Source organism: Schistocerca cancellata, chromosome 6, assembly GCF_023864275.1.
Source record: "Schistocerca cancellata isolate TAMUIC-IGC-003103 chromosome 6, iqSchCanc2.1, whole genome shotgun sequence".
Taxonomy (NCBI): domain Eukaryota; kingdom Metazoa; phylum Arthropoda; class Insecta; order Orthoptera; family Acrididae; genus Schistocerca; species Schistocerca cancellata.
Window position 1 is genome coordinate 580,043,261 of NC_064631.1, and position 23,679 is coordinate 580,066,939.

Below are 23,679 nucleotides of genomic sequence, written 5' to 3' on the forward strand. Positions count from 1 at the left end.
GTTTCAAGTATTTGTACACAGAATACCAGTATTGTATTGATTTTTAGCATAATAATACGTTACTTATTATTTTCAATTAACAAAATACGCATATGTGAAATGGGAAACTATAAAATAACAAGAACATGAATTTGAAATGTAAAGTAACTATTTAAAACATAATACAAATATAATTAAAACAAATCATTACAATAATAATGAATATTTAGATATTTTAATTGAATCAAGAACTTTCAAACGGGACCAAGTCCATCTTATGACACAAATAAGTTTTTATACTTTCTGATTCTTTAGATGTAATTTGTAGGATTTAGTAGCAAATGGTTCAAAGTCTCATATATTCTACATTCATGTTCAGAAAAAAAACAGAACACCTTGAACGACTAGAGATAGGATGTTCATATTCACAGGAAATTTGCATTAGTATTTTCTGTAGAAATGTTTACCATTTCAACCATGTCGGCCCGTAGGTACAAGTTCAACATCGATATCGGGGTGTAACACCATCTATTGGTAAAATGTGCCTGCAGCTCTTGTTGTTGCTATGAACCGAAGATATTGGAACCGTGTAACTTGAGCAGATGTGCAGGCTGCCTCGCAGATGTATGCGCAAACTGTACCATCAAGCCAGTGATTTTGGCAGAGGGTGCATTATTGCCATAAGAGAATGTGATGCATCCATCCGAGAAATTGCTGCTTCTGCGAGACGACGTATTTCGGCAGTGCAACAGGTGTGTGCAGAATGATTCACGGAAGACTATAGAAAATGGCGAGTTAGGTCAGATCATACCATCCAGACCACCCCCTGAGAAGATCGACACCTCATCCGAACGGCATTGCACGACAAATCTGAGTCCTCCTCAGGTGAAACGCAATGGTGGAACTGTGTGACACATGGTACACTATGAGGAGTGACACTCCATGGTCGCTTATTATGGCGTGGGTTAAGTACAAATCATCCACTTCCACACCTACTGAGAGGTGGCAGGAGCCCCCTCTCATATTTCTATCTTACTCTGAGTAATTCGATTTTCCTCTCTAATTAGATGCAGTGAAAAGTTGCTATTCCTTCACACGCGGACTTCCCATGAATTGTCTCTCGTCACCCGGGTGGTCCGGTGACAGGCGAGTTCTGCTGAGCTTGAAAGGGTTAAGCCGACAGGTGTGAGGGAGTCGAGTGGATGCTTTCCAGATGCCGACATTGTCATAAGAGCGGCGGCGACACGCCCACAGGGGCATGAAGGAGCGGCTGGGCTAGAGATTCCGTTACTTCGCAGAAACTTAGTGAAAAAACTTTCTGGCGGGCTACCAGCGAGGCGTGGGAATGACTTGTGTTCCCAGGCAGTCTTGGCGGGCAAATTCCTGCATTTTCTGCAAAATCGTAACTGTAATTGGCTTACTCAGGGCATAGCCCCATGACGTAGCAAAATTGGCACAGAAATTGGCGCCAAGAATCTCCATTGGTGGAATGGTAGTGCTTTGGCAATAGAGTGGAATTTTCCGCCGGTTTTAGAGTTGCTGATTGGAACGTTTTAACCACGGTCACTGTCTTGGGGGTGGGAATGTTCTGTGTTCGGTTTGTACGGGTGCTCTTCAGAGGTCGGCTCTCGCCTTTCGGTCAGAGTGGGTTACAAGACTGAGCTCTCGCTGCTCTGGACAGCCTGTCTTCCGTTGGCTGTCGAATATACTTTTATTTAATTGTAACTGTTTGACAAAGTTGCTGAAGTTTCGACTTCAACGTAACTTTCCGAGTACAGTTGGCAATTGAGCGTTCAGCGTACAAGCGGCCTATGTTGTCTGTCTTGAGCAGTTTTGGCTAAAGTTGACTGTATCGGAATTACTATGTGACTTTGCTTGTTAAAATAAATCACTGTACCATCAGTGATTGTGTGGCGAGCCTTCTTCATCTCCCTCAGAGGCGCATTTGTATTGCTAAGAAATCTTTAGTCTGGGACAACCAGACCAGGATAATTTGTTTCGGGCTATACTCGAGACATTATCATCACCACAACGGGACATCGAAGCAACCAGCCATCGCCTCCGGTACGCCAGATCGTGTTCTTGCAGTTAAGAAGACAGCTTGGTAATGTATGTCCACAGCACCAGCAGATTAGGGATTTTCCTAGGTGATAATCAGAGCTCAGCAGAGCGCGCCTGTTCGTCTTTTTCTAACTTTGTTCTGTCTTGGGTGTTCATTGTCTGAGTTCTCACCACTGTAGCAGCAATTAATGTTAGGTTGGCTGTGTGTTTCTCTTAAGATTTGAGTTGCAAGGAATTGGCTCCACATACCACTTCGTCATAATTGTCACAATCTAGTTTAGGGACAACTTCACCTTCACAGCATATATTTGAGTATCCAATTTGAGCTAATTTGATGTATTGTAAATGTTTCATGTGTTTTGTTTATTATTTTGAGTTTAGTCATAGTAAATCATATTGTTATTTTGGACAGAACTTTCATTCTGTTAATCGGTAGAGCAACCCTTTTATTTCTCACTACAGAATGAAACTTTCCTTTATTTAATTAATTTATATCAAATTAAATTATTGCAGGTGCCAAACTCTTTTCTACTCCACTTGCAGGGTCGATTACAGTCAGTTTGCGTTTCTTTTTAATCCATGTGCAACAGCAAAAGTAGGAGTTAGAAAAGGGGGGGCTTAGAGCATCATTTCCATATGAATATTCGAGAAGAATTTAGTGTTAAATACACTGCTAGCCCTGGCACCTCGCACTACCTTTGACGATTGTGCAGAAACTTGCTAGATGGCAATGGTGTATGGAACGACATCACTTGGGATAGGAATGTCATTAGATAGTATTTTCGGATGAATCCAGGTTCCGTTTGTTTGAAAATTATGGCCACATATTGGTCCGCCATAGATGGGGGAGCTGCATCATGGTGACTGCATTCGCACAAGACATACAGCGCCAACTCAAGGCCTTATGGTGTGATATGCTGTTGGGTGCAAACACAAACCACAGTTGATGAATGTCCAGGGCACTGAGGCCAGTGTCACTTACGTGAATGACGTGCTGTGACCTGTAGCCACAGGTTTCTGCAAAACACCCCAGATGTCATTTTTCAGCAAGACAATGCATGACTGTATGTTGCTGCATGAACATGTGTCTCCTTAGCGTCACAGGATGTCAGTCATCTCTTCTGACCTGCCAGATCACATCCCAAATCGAAAATGTGTGGGATATGATGAAAGGATGGGTGGAGCATGGTGACATAATGCCAACCACCACATATGAACTTTGGAACCAGGTGAATGCAACATGGATGTCTATAACACAGGACGCCATTCGCGCTTTACGGAACAAATTATCAGGACCCATGGAGGATTCTTTGCCTACTAGGCAACAGGACACACGCTGAACCAAGGTGACTGAAAGACCTATCATTTCTGCAGGAAACACTTATGTACATGTACTGGAAATATGAACGTCCTATCTCTAGTCGTTTAAGGTGTTCTGTTTTTTCTGAACATGTGTGTATGAGCCACAATGATGTGAAAGTACCCCTTGAACCTGCAAAAGAAACCAAGTCCAGGACTTGGTGCCTTTTGCTAAAGAAACAGTATTATCGAATGGTAGAATAATACATCGTCACAGTTGGTGTCACTGCTTTCTTGGTTTTATTTACGTTGTGAGGATTGCATTGTTGCTTGAAGACATAGCAAAATAATGGATGAAAGTGTAGCAAAAAAGAGGAGTAGTCAACAAGGACCTGTCTAAGAGAAGCACCATTAAGGAAGCTAAAATTAATGGTTTAGCTCACAAAAATCACAAAGGAAAGGAAGATCGCGCAACGACACCTGGATCTCCAGGAAATTACTTGCAGAGGTTATTATATTATTTTGAAACACTTTACAAAACACATCTTATTTACATGATATTTTATGTGGCTTGGTGAGTTGTGTAGATATATTTTCATTTTCAGATGCAAGAAACATTGCTATAACTATTTTACTGAATATCAGCAAATAGGAGTAATACAGCACGTAAACAACAAACAAGATATATACCTACAAGTGTTAACAGAAGCAATACTGTACCCATAAAGCAGAGACGTCCTCGAAATAGTGAAAGATCAATGAGAGCAAATTATTTAACCTTTAATGTTCTTAATGAGGGCATAAAAGTAAATGTGTGCCGTGAAGAATTTGTGAAATTACATAGAATTACCGTAAAACTTCTCAAATAGCTTTCTGCATTACTATTGCCAGGAAAAGCGCCGAGGATGCTAGTGGGAAACACAGTAACTCGAAAGAAATGTCTGCAGATGAACGTCAAAGGATAAATGACCATATAAATTCATTTTCTGTGCATGAACCTAATGATTCTGGCAGGGAGAAGTATTATTTAGATACCAGATTAAATGTGTTCAAGCTCTATGAAGTTTTTAATGTAAAATAGCCAGATTCATAACTGTCATATAATTACTATACAAAATATTTCAGAGAAAAGTTTTCGCTACTTTGGGATATTCTCGAATAAATACATGTTGCTGTGAAAATTACAAACTGCAGGTTAAATGAAATTTGAAAGAGGGTTGCTGTGGCAGAGAAAATAGTACACCTGAGATGAGAAGAGAAATTTCACAGGCATGCAAAAGTGGTAAAAGAGATGGGTGAAAAGGACAATACTGTAGCAGAATTGTCATGGGTTATATGCAGAGTCTGTCGTTGCCACACATACCAGTGCAGGAAATATTTTATGTGTGACAGTTACGGGTAAATGTGGTTAATATCTATGACTTAATAAGTGGTAAATCTGTCTTATATGTATACCATGAACGAAAGGCTCAGAAAGGATCGAATGAAGTATATTACTTCCTGCTATAGTACACAAATTCAAGTATGGGACCTGACGTTAGGGAAGTACATTTTTTTCAGAAGTAATATAGTTGCAAGGTTTTCGTAAATTTGACAGACACTTATCGTTTTGAGAAAATCGTCAAATCGTCAAATATTTTCCCATTCGAGGGCAGCCGTACCTTCCATGCGACAGGAACTTTTCAGTAGTAGAAAGGGGCACAAAAAATATTGACAGAATATCCACTATGAAGGACTATTTGGAAATTATTGTGAATTCTTCCGCAAAAAATTTCATGGCAGTCATGATTGTAACCAAAGACATTATTGACTTTAAAAGCTGGTCTTCTATTGTATTAAGAAAACAGCTATCTCTTTAGAAACAGTAAAAAGGAAGGTGCCAAGAGGTAGAAAGGAACATTTTGATATTTCCAAATGCAACCAATTTCTATACATATCTCACCTCAAAGGAACTATTAAAACACATGACTAGCGAGTCATACCTTTCATCACCGCCTTCCAGGGAAAAACCAAGCGGTTGCATTGGCAAAAAACAGGACCAAGATGAGTAGAAAAGTTTCCATTAAAAAAAACCAAGCTGGAAGATGTTAGAATGAGTAACTACTAGATTGGTCAGTCACAGAATGAATGTTCTTGGAAACTTCATATTTCTGTTTTTTTATTATCCAAACGAATACTTTTAGTATATTACTTTACAATAGAAATCAAAAGGAATCTTTTGTGTAAAGAATATACATAATATTTGCAATAAATATTGCCACAAATACGTATCACAAGTAATAAACTCACTAGAAATTTATCTTCATTTGCAAAAGATACCAACAGCTGCATTTTTAATAATTCAAAATATTATATAAATAAATAAAAGATACTACAAATGAACAGCAGTACTACTCCACTGGTCCTATACCACATAAAATACCTCCATATGCGCAAAGAATTAAACCATGAGTCTTAGGAAACAGTTTTTTGTTGTTTTCTTCATGTTTGCTATTTTGTTACTTTGTCCCTTTTGCAACTTCCTGTTTCAATTACATATGTTGAAAATACCTTGAGAGTACATTTTGTTTAGCTTATTTTCCAAAAATTCTATTTGACAAACCAACTTTATTACACATTGATGTATGTGACTTAAAAGCATATTTAATTTATGTTGTAAAAAATTATCATTTTTCAAAATTAATTAATGGTAGTGGGGTATTTAGCACAATTTCAAACCATTATGTAAGCAAATAACACAGTTTTCAAGAACTTTAATTGCATATCAACATTTAACTGAAAAATATCTCCATATGTCATCATTTTGAAGATATTACCTCTCAACCTAACATGCCAAATTTCCTCTCACAGTGTGTTTTACCCATTAAGAAATTGAAATTATGCACAAAAAATACATATTACATTATTTTTTACCTTCTACATATCTGCCAAGTTTCATCAAGATTGTTTATTTACATCTGGGAATATTCCCTTGTAAGTAATGTAAGTGTTACATGTTTTCTATATATATAGTCTTTTAGATATATAAGCCGGCCGGAGTGGCCAAGCGGTTAAAGGCGCTACAGTCTGGAACCGCACGACCGCTACGGTCGCAGGTTCGAATCCTGCCTCGGGCATGGATGTGTGTGATGTCCTTAGGTTAGTTAGGTTTAAGTAGTTCTAAGTTCTAGGGGACTTATGACCACAGCAGTTGAGTCCCATAGTGCTCAGAGCCATTTGAACCATTTTTTTAGATATATATTTTCCACTGCATGAGTGCTGTGCTCACAGAGATAGTATCTGTGTAAAGTCAGAGGCATGGACTATTAAAGGAAGGTGGAAGTTGACACAGATAATATAGACCGCTAATGCCATCATTATATTGAATACAACGTCTTGATCAGCTGACTAGTAGAGCCATCCATTTGCTGGAGACTTCTGGAATACTGTTCAATTTATCTTTATACTAATAGTGACATAGTTATTAAAGTTTTCTTTGTTACAATGGTGAAATATTGTGCAGCGTTTGGTTGCAGTGAAACATATTTGTAAAGAAGTAATATTTCGGCACACAGCTAAAAAAAATATGAAATTTAACTAATCTCCATTATGAAGCCCCGAAGACCAGCCATCGTGTCATCCTCTGCCATGTAGTGTCATATGGATGTGGTATGGATGGGTACTCCACTCTTCCAGCTATTGTCAGCTTTGCAGACCTTGGAGACCCCATTTCTCATTCAAGTATATCCTGAGATTGTATCACGAGACTGAGTGTAACGTGTTCCAGTTCTTCCCCCCCAGCTCCCCCCCCCTCCCCCCCACCAGTACAGAGAATCGATCCTGAGTCCTCCACATAAGAGTCCAGTGCACTGACCACTCCGGTTGTGGAGATGACCTCAAAGATAAAGTTGTAATGAAAATTCGGAAATATTTGCGGACACATTTTTCGAAATGAAGTCAGTGAATTTGCAGATTGAGGCTAAGGAGTTGCACCATTACCAAGCAGATTCCAATCGCCTCTTATTTGAGAATATTTATTTGTGTCTAAATGCTATGAATTGAATGAGAAGGTTCTTTGCGTAGCTATCTCGTAAAAACACGTTTCCAGAAAAAAAATTTGTACATCCATTTAGAGGTTTCCAATTAACTACAGATGTATTGTTGCAACATGCATATGGAGTACAAGAAATGTTTACATTTACAGATCAGTAACACAAGTGGTTCTGGGTACCATATCGGGCAATGTTGAAACACCCATCTCAGTATGTTGTGTAGCCTCAATGGGCGCAAATGCAAGCGCTGACTCTGGCATCCAGTCTTTCGTACAGAAGTCAAATACTGTCCTCTGATACGTTATGCCACGCCGCTCGACTGTTCACGAAGTTCTGTAAGAGTTGTTGGTTGATAAGTCACACGAGTGACTTCTCTTCCCATCATATCCCACACATACCCAATTGGAGACAAGTCTCGAGATCGTGCTGCGCAGAGAAGCTGCTGTATGTCTTGCAGAGCGCGTTGAGTTTCACAAGCAGCGTGCGGGCGAGCAATATCCTGTTGGAAAAACACGTCGCCATCCTGTTGCAAGAACAGCGAAAGAACAGGTCCAAAGAACATTCTGCACATACCGAGCGCTAGTTAGTATCTCTTCCAGAAACACCAAAGGTGATGGAGAGTTTTAGCTCATCGCACTCCAGACTATAAGGCCTGAAGTGGATCTAGTGTGCCTTGGACGAATGCAACGCATTAGACATCGCTAACCAGGTCTATGTCGTACGCGCAAAGACCAACACTTGCATGCAGACAGAATCTGCTTTCATCGCTGAAGACCAAGGCATGCCAGTCCATCTTCCACATGATTCTCTGACAGCACCAGTCGAGCTGCGGCGTGAGTGGAAGACGGGCTAGAGGTGTGCATGCCCGTAGTCCCAGTGGTAGTAACTGGTTCGCAACAGTTCGTGTTGTCATGTCTGGGTTCACAAGCTGTCTTATCCATGCTGTGGCAGATGTGAGATCTTTCACTTTTGCCTTTACAATACGACGATCCTGGCGTGCACCTGTGATGGGTGTACGTCCAGTACCCTGTCTACACGTGTGAAAATGCTCACGTGACCACTGATACCACCAACTGACGTAACTTGTATGGCTATTCTCCGAAAGGACCATCCTGCGATTCAGAAGGGCACAATTTGACCTCTTTCAAACCTACTCAGTTGGCTGTAGGAAGCACGAGTGCATGTCCACGGTATGGTTGCCTACTTGCTTCACACGTTTGCACCACACTGAGCCTTCTGGCTGTGAGCATCCCCTATTAAAGGGTAAGATACAAATGGCGCTCCAGTAGCTATGCCAGTACGCTATCTATTGGCGGTCGACGCTGAAACCATTATCCTTGTATCTGCTATCCATCAGGTGTCATCAGGTGAAAATCGACATCAGCTTTCCAGCTGAATTCATTTTTTTCCAGCTGTGTGTGTTGGTCCTGAAATCTAAAGCTTGATGAATGAAGAAGATTTTGAGATGACAATGTTAATACCAAACTCACTACCACTAATTTCAATAATTATGCTTTTTATCTTGACAATTATTGTAGCAGTATCTGTAGATCTAATTGCATTAAGCAAAAGTCATAAAACATAAATGCTTCTTTTGTGTAAAAGCTGGACAGTGTGAATAGAAAGGGATATCATATCTTATGAAAGCATAATGAAACATTTCGAACGTATTGCTGAGAACTGTCAACACAATATTTCAGACTGTTAGTTATTCTTCCACCTGTCCAAACGCAATAATGGTAATCATAACATCATCATTGGAAATTTCGGTGAAACTGGGTTAAGTGTCCTGCTACATTTGTAATACTAACACAAGCCTTAAAAAGTTGTTAAAATCAGCGCTTCATTTCAGGTATCAATGAGAAAAACTGTAACCATCAGATCTATCTTGCATAATGAACTCAGATTTTTACCCTCCACCACGTGACTCGGCTGTTGGTTTTTCTGGATGCTGAATTATGAAAAAGAGGATTTGATCGACTCAGGGACTCACAGTAAGAGAAAAAGGTATATAAAGGTGGAGCAAAGAATGTATGCTTCCAAGTGATTAAAGCTGTTAAGATTCTGCAAGCATAGAACAGATGTGTGAACTACAAATGATGGAAGAATGTAATCTTTTACTGAATTATGGCGAAGAATGATTGCGACTACATTTTGTCAAAATGTAACACATCCTATTTCTTTACATGTTTTTTTCTATTTAATAAAGGATTTCACCAATACATTTATATATATCAGGCATTATGGTAAACTATGGCTGAAAATATCTTCTCAGGGACAAGAGATATGTCGCCCCACTACTTATCTTTAATTTGGTGGCAAAACTACATATATAACAGACATATAATCATTCAAATACGTAACAGCAACACGTGTCAAATTTTACAATTTATAATACTACTATTAAGTAAACTTGTAATATTGAATAGAATTACTGAGCTTATTGCTGGTTCCAAAAATTGCTGAAAATGTTATCACAAAATTAAAAAAGGATAGAACTACAAAGATACCATTATACAGTTGATTCAATACATATAAGGCATTCTGGTCCCATAAATGACCATCCTCCTCTTGTTTGATGTAGAGACCATGTATTCTAATAAACCAGTAAGAGAAACGACAAACATCCCAGAAGAAATCATAACCACCAAAAAGGGAAATGAATATAATTATACAAATAGTCACAAGAATAACTAAATAGAGCACAAACTCTGGAGACAAAATCAAGAAAAACAGCCACAAACAATGGATACAAAGAAAACTTAGTGACAAAATGAAACAACAAAATTAAGAAGCAGAAAAGAGCAAATATCCAGGTACCACCAACACAAGGCAGAATTCCACAGAAACTAATTACAAGAGACAATAACAGGAGCAACACAGAGTGAGAAAGAAAAAGAAAACAAAAGACAGTATACAATGATATGCAACTACAAATACACAGAAAGTCTAATGTTTTCAGAAAAAAGGCATAAAAACAATTCACCATACCAACAGGTCAATTGAAAGAACTTGCCAGAAGCAATAAAAATAACAGTGCTTTATTATAAACTGGAATATATCAAGTAAAATGTAACACATACGTAGGTCAAGCCAAGAGAATGTTTGACACTAGATATGAAGAACATATAGGGACATGGAAGCACAGGACAGATCATTCACGATGCAATGAATGAAAATTTCTACCAAGGATATGATTCTAACCCATGTCTCCTACTCATAAATAATAGTGGACAGGAGACCTGGGTTTGAAGTGTAGCCTTGACGCAAATTTTCATTCGTCGCTTCTGTCTGTATAAATACATCAAAGATGTTTGAGACCTTAAAATTTCTCTGGAACCAAATACTTTCATTTGACAAATCATTCAGCTTTGGCTGAACACTTACACCATTCTTAATATAAAATCACCACCAGAAACACAGAAATGGAAACCGAAGGATAAACAACAACAATATTTCCTCACTCTACAAGAAAACTAACACATTAATACACATAATAATAATCCCAAATGATGTTACCAACATGGCAAGCCACATACTTCTAAAATAGACAATTTAGTATAATCTTAAATACAGACATAATATGACCACATCTCTAAATACATCACCCAGTCACTACCACCCGTCCCACTCAGTTCCAGAGCACTGCACCCACGTGGCGAACTAGTGTGCATAGCGCTCGTCTACATCACTCATTATGCACCCACAAGCGGAAGCACGAGGCTGGAAATTCAGTCACTTGGTACCACGCTGCGGTCACTCACGGAGTGACGGACAACAGCCGCATGCCGTTGCCACATGGGTAAGGAAACGTAGACTCTGTCCTAACAGCTTCGACACAACATAGCGACACTAATAGGCCCAGCAAGTGATCAGCTGCATTTAGAATTAGAATTTATTTTTAGCTGTCGATTTTCCGTATTTTCTATGGAGAATTTGTGCTGTATACCTGAGAGTCACTAAGCGTTACCACAGTATAACGAAAATTAAAGTTATAATGGAATATAGAATGTTATTGAAGGTCATTGTTTCAGTTGTGGAGCTGTATATACACGAGAAATAATAACCGATGAATTAATACTCGCTTTCAGTCAGCTGCTAAAATCGCACTGTCATGTAAACATATTTTGAAGAGAAGAATTAAAAATATTTACGTTGAGGATTGTGACAACAGACTATATTTCCCAACTTTGTTTATAATTAACAAAAAATCTTCAATCCAGCTTCACCGTAGTCTAGGACTATTTACGTTTGATAATATGAACAGAAAGAGAAAAGAAGCGTTATGTGTAGTGGTGAAAAGGGATGGGTATTATCCGAATAGTTTTTATCTGGATAGTTATTCAAATGAGTAGATCATTCAAACAAATTTACTCGCCAACAAATTATCTGCAAATTAAATAACCCATACATATGTTGCCATGTAGTTTCTTTGTTCACTTCTTGTACAGAATAAGTATTTGTTCCCTTGTCTCAATGGAGTATCTGTTTCATAAATGATTTATTAATGGCTTGTCCAGAAATGAGCCCTTGTGGCTAAGTGGTTTAAGTGCCAGACTACAAAACTTAGGCTTCGGATTCGATCTCTGTTCTCATCGCTTCTTTTACCCATAACAAGAACAATAACGCCAAGTCAAGTTGCACCATATTTCGGAGTATGTGTTGAAATGTAGATCCCCCTCCAATTCACTGTAGAAGTTTGTTCAGAAGTGGGAGGAAGTCAAGGGCACACCGCCATACCTTGAAAAGCTCTGCAGTGCTGAAACCATCCTTCAAGTTGGGCACAGCTTTACGTGATTTACAGAGTTGCAAATAATATACAAAACTGCTTACAGGTGGACAGTCCCAGCAGTATGGGCTATAATGCTCTGAGCAACCGCAATGTTAAGCAGCCACTTTAGGCAGCCAGCTGACGGTCAGTCGTGGCCGATCAGCCAAGCGCGATGGACGAGGAATATGTTAATGCCTTTTTTCTTATAAGGTACTGTATTATAATTGTAAAAATTATTTTCTATTATTTTACTTGCTTTATGCACTGCGGATTATAAGTTCACTTACATAGGTGTTTGAGCATGCGGAAAATATAGTGACTCATCTATTTTTATGCAATCAGTTTTGCAAGTCTCGCTAGTAAAAATTTACAAATACCGGAAAAAGCAGCATATCAAACAATGGAGTATTGACGACGTGCGTCATTGTCGGGGACGAGGCATTTGGTATATCTGAAAACTTAATGCGTCCTTATTGCGAAAGGAGTTTAACAATAAAAAAATGTACTTTTCGCACTCTGGCAAATAAATGGAGAATGGAGAATTTTTCAGCGCCTAGTGGATGTTCGAGAAGAATTTGCAATTGCAACAATAACTGCGTGCTGTGTTTCACAAATTAATGCACCAGAAAGAGATATCTGCTGTAATCGCGACAGGAACTGTCGCGGGGTTGGCGCTAACGAAAACGCGGCGCGACCAACAGGAGTGGCCCGCGAACAAAGAAGACGGACGAACGGGAATGGAAGGACAGGCACGACGACAGACAACCGAGCAAGACAGCAAGATCAACAACGAAGTATTAAGCAATGGGGTCACAAGAGGCAACCACACGAAATCAAAACAACGCCCACTCATAAACGAGAAGTAAGCACCGCTACGTAAACATGATGTCTGTAAGCGAGATGTCAACTGAATCAACGAGAATACCAGATTGCCTCGCTGAATTTTTTTTCTTTATTCTTATTTTGAAACCTTTACAATAAAGGTAGGCCGGCAGCGGCCTATGTATGCCGCCCTTCGGCCACAGTGAACAGAGACAGGAAACAGAAAGACAGAAAAACAAACAAACATGGTGGACAAAAACAGGAAACAGACATAGCAAAATAAATGAAGCCATTCACGGGTGCACTGTTTGAATAAAAAACGTTCATCACTAAACACAACAGGGAAAAACGAGTTTACACACGTGAACGGAGGAGCACAAACGGAGAAACACTGAAGCACCGACGTGAAGACACACACGAGCACTGGCGACGATATCTGGCGCATGAAGATGCACTGTTCATGAACAAAGCGGGGGACCTTCCAAAGGGAAGAGGTGCGGGTAGAAGGGAGAGGAGGGGGGTGTTGATGCCAGTGGGAGACGAGTAGGGAGGAGGAGGGGAGAGGGAAGGGGGTTGTGGAAACCTGGGGGGAGGGGAGGGAGGGAAGAAGAGAGGAAGGAGAGAAGGGAGAGAGGGTGCCCTGGAGGAAAAACACAGGGGGAGGAAGAGGAGGATCAAAGTTGGTAGGAGGGGTAGATGGAGGGGAGGAGGGCATCATCAGGGGGGGGGGGAGTTGGCGGAAGCCACCTTGGGCAAGGGTATGAGTGTGGAGTGATGGAGAGCAGGTGGGATGTGGGAGTACAGGCACGGCAGTGGACGGGGGTGGGAAAGGATGAGAGAGACAAGCAGGTGAGGGGGATCAAGTTTGCAGGAGGTGTAAAGGATCTGTATCTGTTCGAGGAAATGGAGAAGGTGTGGGAACGGAATTAAGTCATACAGGATCCGCGTGGGGGAGGGGAGGCAGATGCGGTAGGTGAGGCGGAGCGCATGGCGTTCCAGGATTCGAAGGGATTTGTAGAAGATAGAACGGGCGGTGATCCAGGCGGTGTGGGCACAGCAGAAGATAGGGCGGATGAGGGATTTATAGGTATGGAGGACGGTGGAGGGATCCATACCCCATGTGCGACCAGAAAGTTGCTTGAGGAGGCAGAGTCGGAAGCGTGCCTTGGATCGTCTGGAGATGGGGGGTCCAGGAGAGGCGACGGTCAAGGGTGACGTCAAGGCACGTGAGGGTGGGGGTGAGGTTGACAGGACGGCCGTAGATAGTGAGACAGAAATCGAGGAGACGGAAGGAAGGGGTGGTTTTGTCTACAATGATCGCCTGGGTCTTGGCCTTGCTGAGTGAGATGCAGCCGCCTAAATACAGACAGGATATGTCGCTATTGGCCACTGAGACCACGTGTTCCACAGTGGCTCCCTCACATTAGACTCGGGGCCAGGAGCGCATGCATCCATGGCTTATGGCGCGACTGCTGCAGCGACCTCTAGTGTTCATCACGTGTCGACTGTTTGGAAAGTTTTAAGAAAACACGTACAACTACATCCTTACCGTTTACAGTTATTACAGGCTCTAAAGCCTGTAGACCATGGATTACGTGCCAACTTCGCAAACAAAATGTTGTTTCATGACGATGAAGATTTTCTGGATCATGTTGTCTTAAGTGATGAATCGACCTTTCACATTTGCGGACATGTTAACATTCACAATGTGCACATCTGGGGCTCATAAAATCCTAACGAGTTGGTATAAATGCAACGAGATTCCCCTAAAGTGACTGTTTTTTGTGCCGTATCCCAGTGGAAAGTTTATGGGCCTTTTTTTTGGTTGACCTACTGTAACTGGCACTTCTTGCCTTGATACACTAGAGCAATGGCTCTTCCCTCAGTTGGAAGAAGATGAGTCAGAGAACTTCATTTTCCAGCAAGATGGTGCACCACCTCACTGGCATAGTGAAGTACACGACTGGTTGAACTTCACTTTACCCAAGGGCTGTATAGGCTGCAAGGGGCCCAATGACAGGGCTTGCTTTGCTTGGCCCCCACGTTCACCCGACCTAACGCCACGTGATTTTTTCCTTTCAGGCTTCATCAAGGATCGTGTGTACATGCCTCCACTACCAGCAGACCTCCCTGAATTAAGAAACCGGATTGAAACAGCTGTTGCTACAATCATGGAAGACACACTTATCAACATTTGGGAAGAACTCAGCCATAGACTTGATGTGTGCGGTGTGTCAAATGGTGCTCACATTGAACATTTATAAGGTTCTTGGTAAAACTGTTTGAGTTGCTCTTTCATTTGACATATCATTTATACCTGTAAGTTTAATATAATAAATATTATAAAGCGTTAAAACCCCAATATTCATTTATAAACACCCTGTATTGATCTGTGAAAGTGCTCTGCGTGATAATAAGTTGGTGATTTGTTTCTAGCAAACACAGTATATACCATCCGGAGTGCTTCATTATGTACGGTAGCTTTTACATGAGATTCTCACTTTCTGTGTGGAATAAAACCTGCTGTTGGTGCCCCGCAGATATATTGATAACGTCAACAATTTTTGTTACTTATGTGGAGGTGCAATTTTTAGACAAATGAAACGAACATCGTCACAAGTAGAAAAAGAAACTTATTACATATTTTTCGGGAACCAATTGAAAGCTTGGGCTCCTCATGTTTGTTGTACGACATGTTAATCAACTCTAAATGCAAGGATGAAAGGAAAATCGATTTCCAAGCATTTTGCAGTGCCTGCAATTTCGCACGAACCTACAAAACACGTAACAGATTGCTGTTTCTGCTTGGTGCCTCCACTTAATAAAGGATGTAACAAGAAGAAGAAGAGCATCATTCAGTAACCTAATATACCAAGAGCGATGTGAACAGTGCATCATGGAGTGGGGCATCGAGTTCCATGTCGTCCAGAAGCCACAAAATAAACCTTTCTCTTGACAGTGAAGCTGAAAATCATTCAGATGCAGGGTGACAATTTTTGAACTGTATGAAATAAAATCGTCATAACTCCTGAACAGTTTGGGTTAGGACGTTCAAACTGCACGGTTGGCCTGAAGACATGCATGGTTTGGTTTAGCGACGAAGCCCATTTTCATTCGGATGGGTTCGACAATAAGCAAAATCGACGCATTTGGGAGACTGAGAATCCGCATCTCGCAATGGAGAAGTCTCTTCACCCTAAACAGATGACTGTGGTGCGCAATGTGCAATCACGGAATAATTGCTGCAATATTCCTTGATGACACGGTGTCTACCAAATGGTACGTGAAGGTTTTGGAAGATGATTTCATCCCCATTATCCAAAGTGACTGATTTCTACAAGATGTGGTTCATGCAAAACGAAGCTCGACTCCACCGAAGCAGGAGAGTTTGATGTCCTGGAGGAGCACTTTGGGGACCACATTCTGGCCCTGGGGTACCCAGAGACCACTGGCACGGGCCTCGATTGGCCGCCATATTCTCCAGACCTGAACACACACGACTCCTGTTTGTTGGGCTGTATTAAAGGCAAAGTGTACAGCAATAACCCCAAAACCATTGCTGAGTCATTCAGAAGGCTATCGACAGCGTCGATGTTCCGTCACTTCAGAGGGTCATGAAGAATTTCACTATTTGTCTGGGCCAGATCATCGCAAATGATGGCAGGCATATCTAACATATCATAACCTAAATCCAAATATCTGTAGTGACGTTTACATGTTGAATAAAGTGTATGTACGCCGTAGTGTCTAGCTAATTTACGTTTATTTCATATACACTCCTGGAAATGGAAAAAAGAACACATTGACACCGGTGTGTCAGACCCACCATACTTGCTCCGGACACTGCGAGAGGGCTGTACAAGCAATGATCACACGCACGGCACAGCGGACACACCAGGAACCGCGGTGTTGGCCGTCGAATGGCGCTAGCTGCGCAGCATTTGTGCACCGCTGCCGTCAGTGTCAGCCAGTTTGCCGTGGCATACGGAGCTCCATCGCAGTCTTTAACACTGGTAGCATGCCGCGACAGCGTGGACGTGAACCGTATGTGCAGTTGACGGACTTTGAGCGAGGGCGTATAGTGGGCATGCGGGAGGCCGGGTGGACGTACCGCCGAATTGCTCAACACGTGGGGCGTGAGGTCTCCACAGTACATCGATGTTGTCGCCAGTGGTCGGCGGAAGGTGCACGTGCCCGTCGACCTGGGACCGGACCGCAGCGACGCACGGATGCACGCCAAGACCGTAGGATCCTACGCAGTGCCGTAGGGGACCGCACCGCCACTTCCCAGCAAATTAGGGACACTGTTGCTCCTGGGGTATCGGCGAGGACCATTCGCAACCGTCTCCATGAAGCTGGGCTACGGTCCCGCACACCGTTAGGCCGTCTTCCGCTCACGCCCCAACATCGTGCAGCCCGCCTCCAGTGGTGTCGCGACAGGCGTGAATGGAGGGACGAATGGAGACGTGTCGTCTTCAGCGATGAGAGTCGCTTCTGCCTTGGTGCCAATGATGGTCGTATGCGTGTTTGGCGCCGTGCAGGTGAGCGCCACAATCAGGACTGCATACGACCGAGGCACACAGGGCCAACACCCGGCATCATGGTGTGGGGAGCGATCTCCTACACTGGCCGTACACCACTGGTGATCGTCGAGGGGACACTGAATAGTGCACGGTACATCCAAACCGTCATCGAACCCATCGTTCTACCATTCCTAGACCGGCAAGGGAACTTGCTGTTCCAACAGGACAATGCACGTCCGCATGTATCCCGTGCCACCCAACGTGCTCTAGAAGGTGTAAGTCAACTACCCTGGCCAGCAAGATCTCCGGATCTGTCCCCCATTGAGCATGTTTGGGACTGGATGAAGCGTCGTCTCACGCGGTCTGCACGTCCAGCACGAACGCTGGTCCAACTGAGGCGCCAGGTGGAAATGGCATGGCAAGCCGTTCCACAGGACTACATCCAGCATCTCTACGATCGTCTCCATGGAAGAATAGCAGCCTGCATTGTTGCGAAAGGTGGATATACACTGTACTAGTGCCGACATTGTGCATGCTCTGTTGCCTGTGTCTATGTGCCTGTGGTTCTGTCAGTGTGATCATGTGATGTATCTGACCCCAGGAATGTGTCAATAAAGTTTCCCCTTCCTGGGACAATGAATTCACGGTGTTCTTATTTCAATTTCCAGGAGTGTAGTAGTTCAATAATTGTCAACCTGTACATGTCATTCTTCCACGTTCAACAGCACCAACTTTACAGCAACATCACTTAGAGAAAAGCAGAAAATCACAAAATGTGAACTTAGTGAACTCGGTGATCTTGTTAGATAGAGACTTGGATCTTCTAAAGCATAAAGCCGAACTGCTAATTTCCCGTTTCGTGGAGTGGACTCTTCTGGAAGATACAGCTCGAGTATGTAACTTTCCGAAAGGTTTTTCAACACAACAAATGTAACGACATACCGTACGGATGTTGAAGGTTTGATGCAGGAGCTCAATATCTTACACAAACAGGACGTTTGGAGACTTTTCGTAAATGGTTCGAAAATTAGTTTGAATGCAGTGCTGTTACATAATGGCAACGTGCCTCCTTCCAGCCTAGTAACAGTTGCACCATAACACAGGAAAGTTACACCATGATAAGAGATATTTTACCCGTCATCGATTATGATAAGCATCTGTAGCTCATAAGTGCTGATTTAAAAGTCATCGGTATGATTATTGGCCTACAAGATGGGTACACTACGTACAGTGAATGAGGCAGTCGTGCTAAGGATTTATATTACAAACAGAAAGCCTAGCCACGGTAATAAGCTTCATTGCCCGACAAGAAACATGTCTCATGGAAGTCATCTGTAAATCCCAGAAATGTCTCGTTATCACCACTAAATATGAGCTATGATTGATGAAGTCATTTGCAAAAGCAGTGAATAAGAGCAACCAACGAGCATTTAAATACTAAAGTGGAAAATTCTCTGGTCTGAGTGCTGAGGAGATTGGTCCACAAACACGTTAAGTCTTTGGAGACCAGCAGTTTGAGTGTAGTCTCAGTCCTGATGAGATAAACGTGTGACAATGATTTCAGAGGTTGTTCTTTGGTATAGGAAGGCTGGAAATTACAAAAAAAGGCTCTGAGCACTATGCGACTTAACATCTGAGGTCATCAATCCCCTAGAACTTAGAACTACTTAAAACTAACTAGCCTAAGGACATTACACACATCCATGCCTGAGGCAGGATTCGAACCTGCGACCACAGCAGTCGCGCGGTTCCGGACTGAAGCGCCTAGAACCGCTCGGCCACACCGGCCGGTTGGAAATTACATTGAGCTTGTGAATGGTTTTACATGTGCCTATGTGAAACTGAAATGCAATATGTCAGACACTCAAAATGCAGTTCATTCACTCACATATCGACGTTTTTCCTGAAGACTGTGGAGTGTTTAGTGATGAACATGGTGAGAGGTTTCACCAACAAACCTCTGTAATGGAACATTGATACCAAGGAAGATTCAGTGCTTCAATGTTGGCAGATTTCTGCTGAATTTTGCAGAAAGACTCTCATCTGCCCTACAAGCGATATGTGTCGAGAAAACGCCTGTTTGTTCACGAAGTAGCTTTTAATAGTTTATCTTTAACTGAACTAATTTTTCTGTAGCTTTTCATGTGCTTAGTCCAAAACACTTTGATTTATTTTTCCACGTGATCTTTGAATACGTTAGACTTCACGATTTTGCATTTCTCATATACTGCCGGAAAAATTAGTACACGTGGAAAGATGACGACGATTTTGACACGACGGCGACATACGCCACCTAGGAGATAGTAGATGTACTGATAATGGTTTCAGCGTCGTCCGCCAACAGATAGCGTAGTGGCTTAGCTACCACAGCGGTATCTGTGTCTACCGTTTAATAGGGAATGGTCTCAAGCAGAAGGCTCAGTGTGGTGCAAACGATTTAATCAAGCAGGCAACCACGCCACGAAGACCCACTCGTGCTAGGCGTAACACATACCAGAGCAGTATTTGCCATCTGTGCAGTCGATTAGACACCAGAGTCAGCGCCCCCACTGCCGTCCATGGAAGCTCACCACGTACTAATGTGGGTGTTTCAGCATGCGTCGATGCCTGGTAGTTCAGAACCAGTTGGCTATCGATCTGTAAATGTAATCATTTCGTATACTTCATATACACTGTTGCAACAATAAATTCTGACAGAATTGGAAACCTCTAAGACGGTGTACTAATTTTTTTCTGGTAGTGTATATTTCAGCAACATATTCTGTCAAATATTTAAAAAACAACAGAATATCTGATAAAAATGGTGTGAGATATGGATTCAGCACTCCTTAAATTGTTTGAATGTATTTAGATATTCTACTCTCTATTAAAAATTTTGAATATAATATGAAAAATATATGTATCAGTACTTCAGTAAAAATATGAATTTCAGTACCCTGTATCTAGAAAACTAGGGCAACTGCAAAAAAATAAACTCCATATTTGTGATCAGAGCATCAAATTAACCTCAAAACAATTGTCAAATGTTTGGTAAGTAAATCTGTGTTGTGCAGTCCTACACTTATCAGACAATGGCCCGTAGCAATACGCGAAGAACACAAAAGTTTTGGTAACTTCCAACCTGAGTCAATCTAGATTTGTAACTGTCATTTTCTACTTCAGCACACACATTTCCAAATGACAACTATTTTGGCCTTTGTAAAAAAAGAAGTTAAAATTTGTTGTCTAGTGTTTTATATGCGTAATTTTGAACGTGAGAAAACATCTGTGGTTCAACCAATATTCATATTCTTTTGTAACCGCAAGTATTCCAAAAAGCACAACATGAGTATAGTGGTAAACCGGCCGACCCAGATGGTGTTACGTTTCGTATTTTTTATGATGCACTGTGCTGCCACCGCTTGGTATATGTTCTTTATTGAAACAGAGATAACAAATGGAGCGTTTCACATTCCGTTAAGGCTAATAGAGGATCACAAATAAAAGCCATCCTTCTTGTGTTTGTCGTTTTCTTGTATATGCTTTCTAATTTACTGTGTGCTGTATTCGAAGTTAAGACACAGGTGAACTCTTCCATCATTTCGTACACAGTACATAATTTTACGTGGATCAAATTTTCACCAACTTCAAGACTTAAATTAATATTTCAGTTAATTGCTTGCTCTTTCTTTCACTGTTCCATTATAAGTACTCCTCTTCTGAAGGACATGCCGCGCGACAGAGACAAGTTTTGTGTTGTTGAAAGAGACAACGTCGCGCAACGTCGAGAATGTTCATGAATTCAAATTTTGTTAAGTACCGTTACCCTAGAATAGTACAATAAGCTATCGATGCTTGCTATGATATAAGCGTCAAATACGATACAATCACGCGTCTCAAACAGACTGCAAAGTAACCGTATTTAAAAACCAATTTTAGTGTTACGAACGCAGCGCACCAACAACTCCGCAAAAGAGAAAGAAGTAGAGTAGAATAAACAAATTGATTAAACACATCATGTTACCAAGAACACACTTAACAAAAAATGCCTCCCAATAACCAAAAAACTGAAACACTATAAAATAATGACACAGCCGCAAATAACATATGCTAGCGAAACTATATTTAAAACAACCAACACTGTACCAATAGAAAAATTACTCAAAAAAGAAAGAAGGGTAGGAAGAACATGTACAAATAAAAATAATACCAAAAAGACGGAGTTTGGAGGATAGCTTCAGATGAAACAGTTTATAAAGAAAGAGAACCAGTGACAAGTGCAACGAAAAAGAAACGGATCTCTTTCCTGGGACAACATAGCAGACTACCAATAAGAATTAATGAACCAAGAAAGGGAAGGGTGATTTCGGGTGAGGAGAGAAGGGCACGATCTGAAAGAAGAACCTAGTTGATAATATTGACTAAAGTGGTCCAATGTAGGCCATAAAATAAATAAATAAATAAGGAGCAGATAAAAACACATTCTACACTCCTTCCAAACTATGTAGACGTAGGCCAGATATAGCTTAAATTCAGAGAAATAGTATCGGCAACATTTGAAGGTTTGATACCAAATAAATTAATAAGGAGCTGAACTGATGCCACACGGCACACAAGTTTGGTAAGAACACTGCCGCAGAAACAACGAAAAAAGCGTTTCAAGTTTGAAACATCGCAAAATCATCACGATTGGCGAAATTTAGAGCGAACATCAATACGAGATGCTTTTGATAGTTTTGTTAGCAAACCTTCGTCTCGAAATTTGGCAGAAAATCCAAAAAGATTCCGGTTGTGTATGAAGTACACCGGCAGCAAAACACAACCAATACCTTCAGTGCATTGGTTATGTTACCAGTCACAGTGTCACTAAAGCTGAGTTGCTAAACATGATTCTCTGAAATTCCTTCACCAAAGAAACAAAGAAAATAGCACAGAATTCGAATCAAGAACAGCTGACAACATGAGTGACTTAGAAATAGATATATTTGGTGTAGCGACGCGACTGAATTCACTTAATAAGGGCAAGACTTCCGTTCTAGACAGCGTATTAATTAAGTTCCTTTCAAAGTATGCAGACGTAATAGCCCCTTACTTAGCAATCATATACAACAGCTCGCTCATCGAAAGATTCGTACCTAAGGACTGGACAATTGCGCAGGTCACACCAGTAATAAAAAAGCAAATAGGAGTCATCCGCTGAATTATAGACTAATATCACTAACGTCGATTTGCAGTATGATTTTGGAACATATACTATGTTAGAACATAATGAATTACATCGAAGAAGACGACCCATTCACGCACAGTCAGCACTGATTCAGAAAATGCCGTTATTATGAAACGCAATGAGCTCTTTATTCGCACGAAGTAGTGAATGTTATCGATGGGGGGGGGGGGGGGGGTCTCAGATTGATTCCATGTTTCTAGATTTCCAGAAGGTTTTTGACACCTAACCTCATAAGCGATTTCTAATGAAATTCCTTGCCTATGGTGTATTGTCTCAGTAATGCGACTTTAGTCGTGATTTCCTGTCAGAAAGGTCACAGTTCATAGTAAATAATGGAAAGTTATCGAGTAAAGCGGAAGTGATATAGATATCTCACAAGGACGTTTTATAGGCTTTCTGCTGTTCCTAACCTATGTAAGCGATTCAAGAGACTATCAGAGCAGCGCCCTTGTGTAGTTTTCAGGTAATGCTGTCATTTACCATCCAGTACAGCCATCAGAAGATCAAAACCAATTGCAAAGTGATTTAGACAAGATATTTGTGTCGTATGAAAAGTGGAAATTGACACTAAATAATGAAAAATGTGAGGTCATCCACATGCGCACAAAAAGGAATCCGTAAAATTTCGGTAACACGATAACGAGTATCTGCTATATCCAAGGCCTTCGCCTGCCACTTCTGCTTCCCGCATTACAGAAGTGGTCTGCAAGTTGCTTGTGCTCCTGTCTGCAGGAGACACTCCCTTGGCAGACTCAGACGTCAAAAGAACAGCAGGCATGGCGTATCCACCACAACAAGCGGGGCTGTGTGCAAAACACGCCTCTATTTTGAAGTGGCATTCCTGTCAGTGCCATGTAAACATATGGCACTAGCCTCGCCACGAGCAGCAGCGCGAGCATCCTAGACAATAGTGCCACAAGAGGAAGTACTACTTTGCCTCTGCAAATAGCGTGCCAGCCAAGCATCGAGGAGAAAGAACTCCACGGG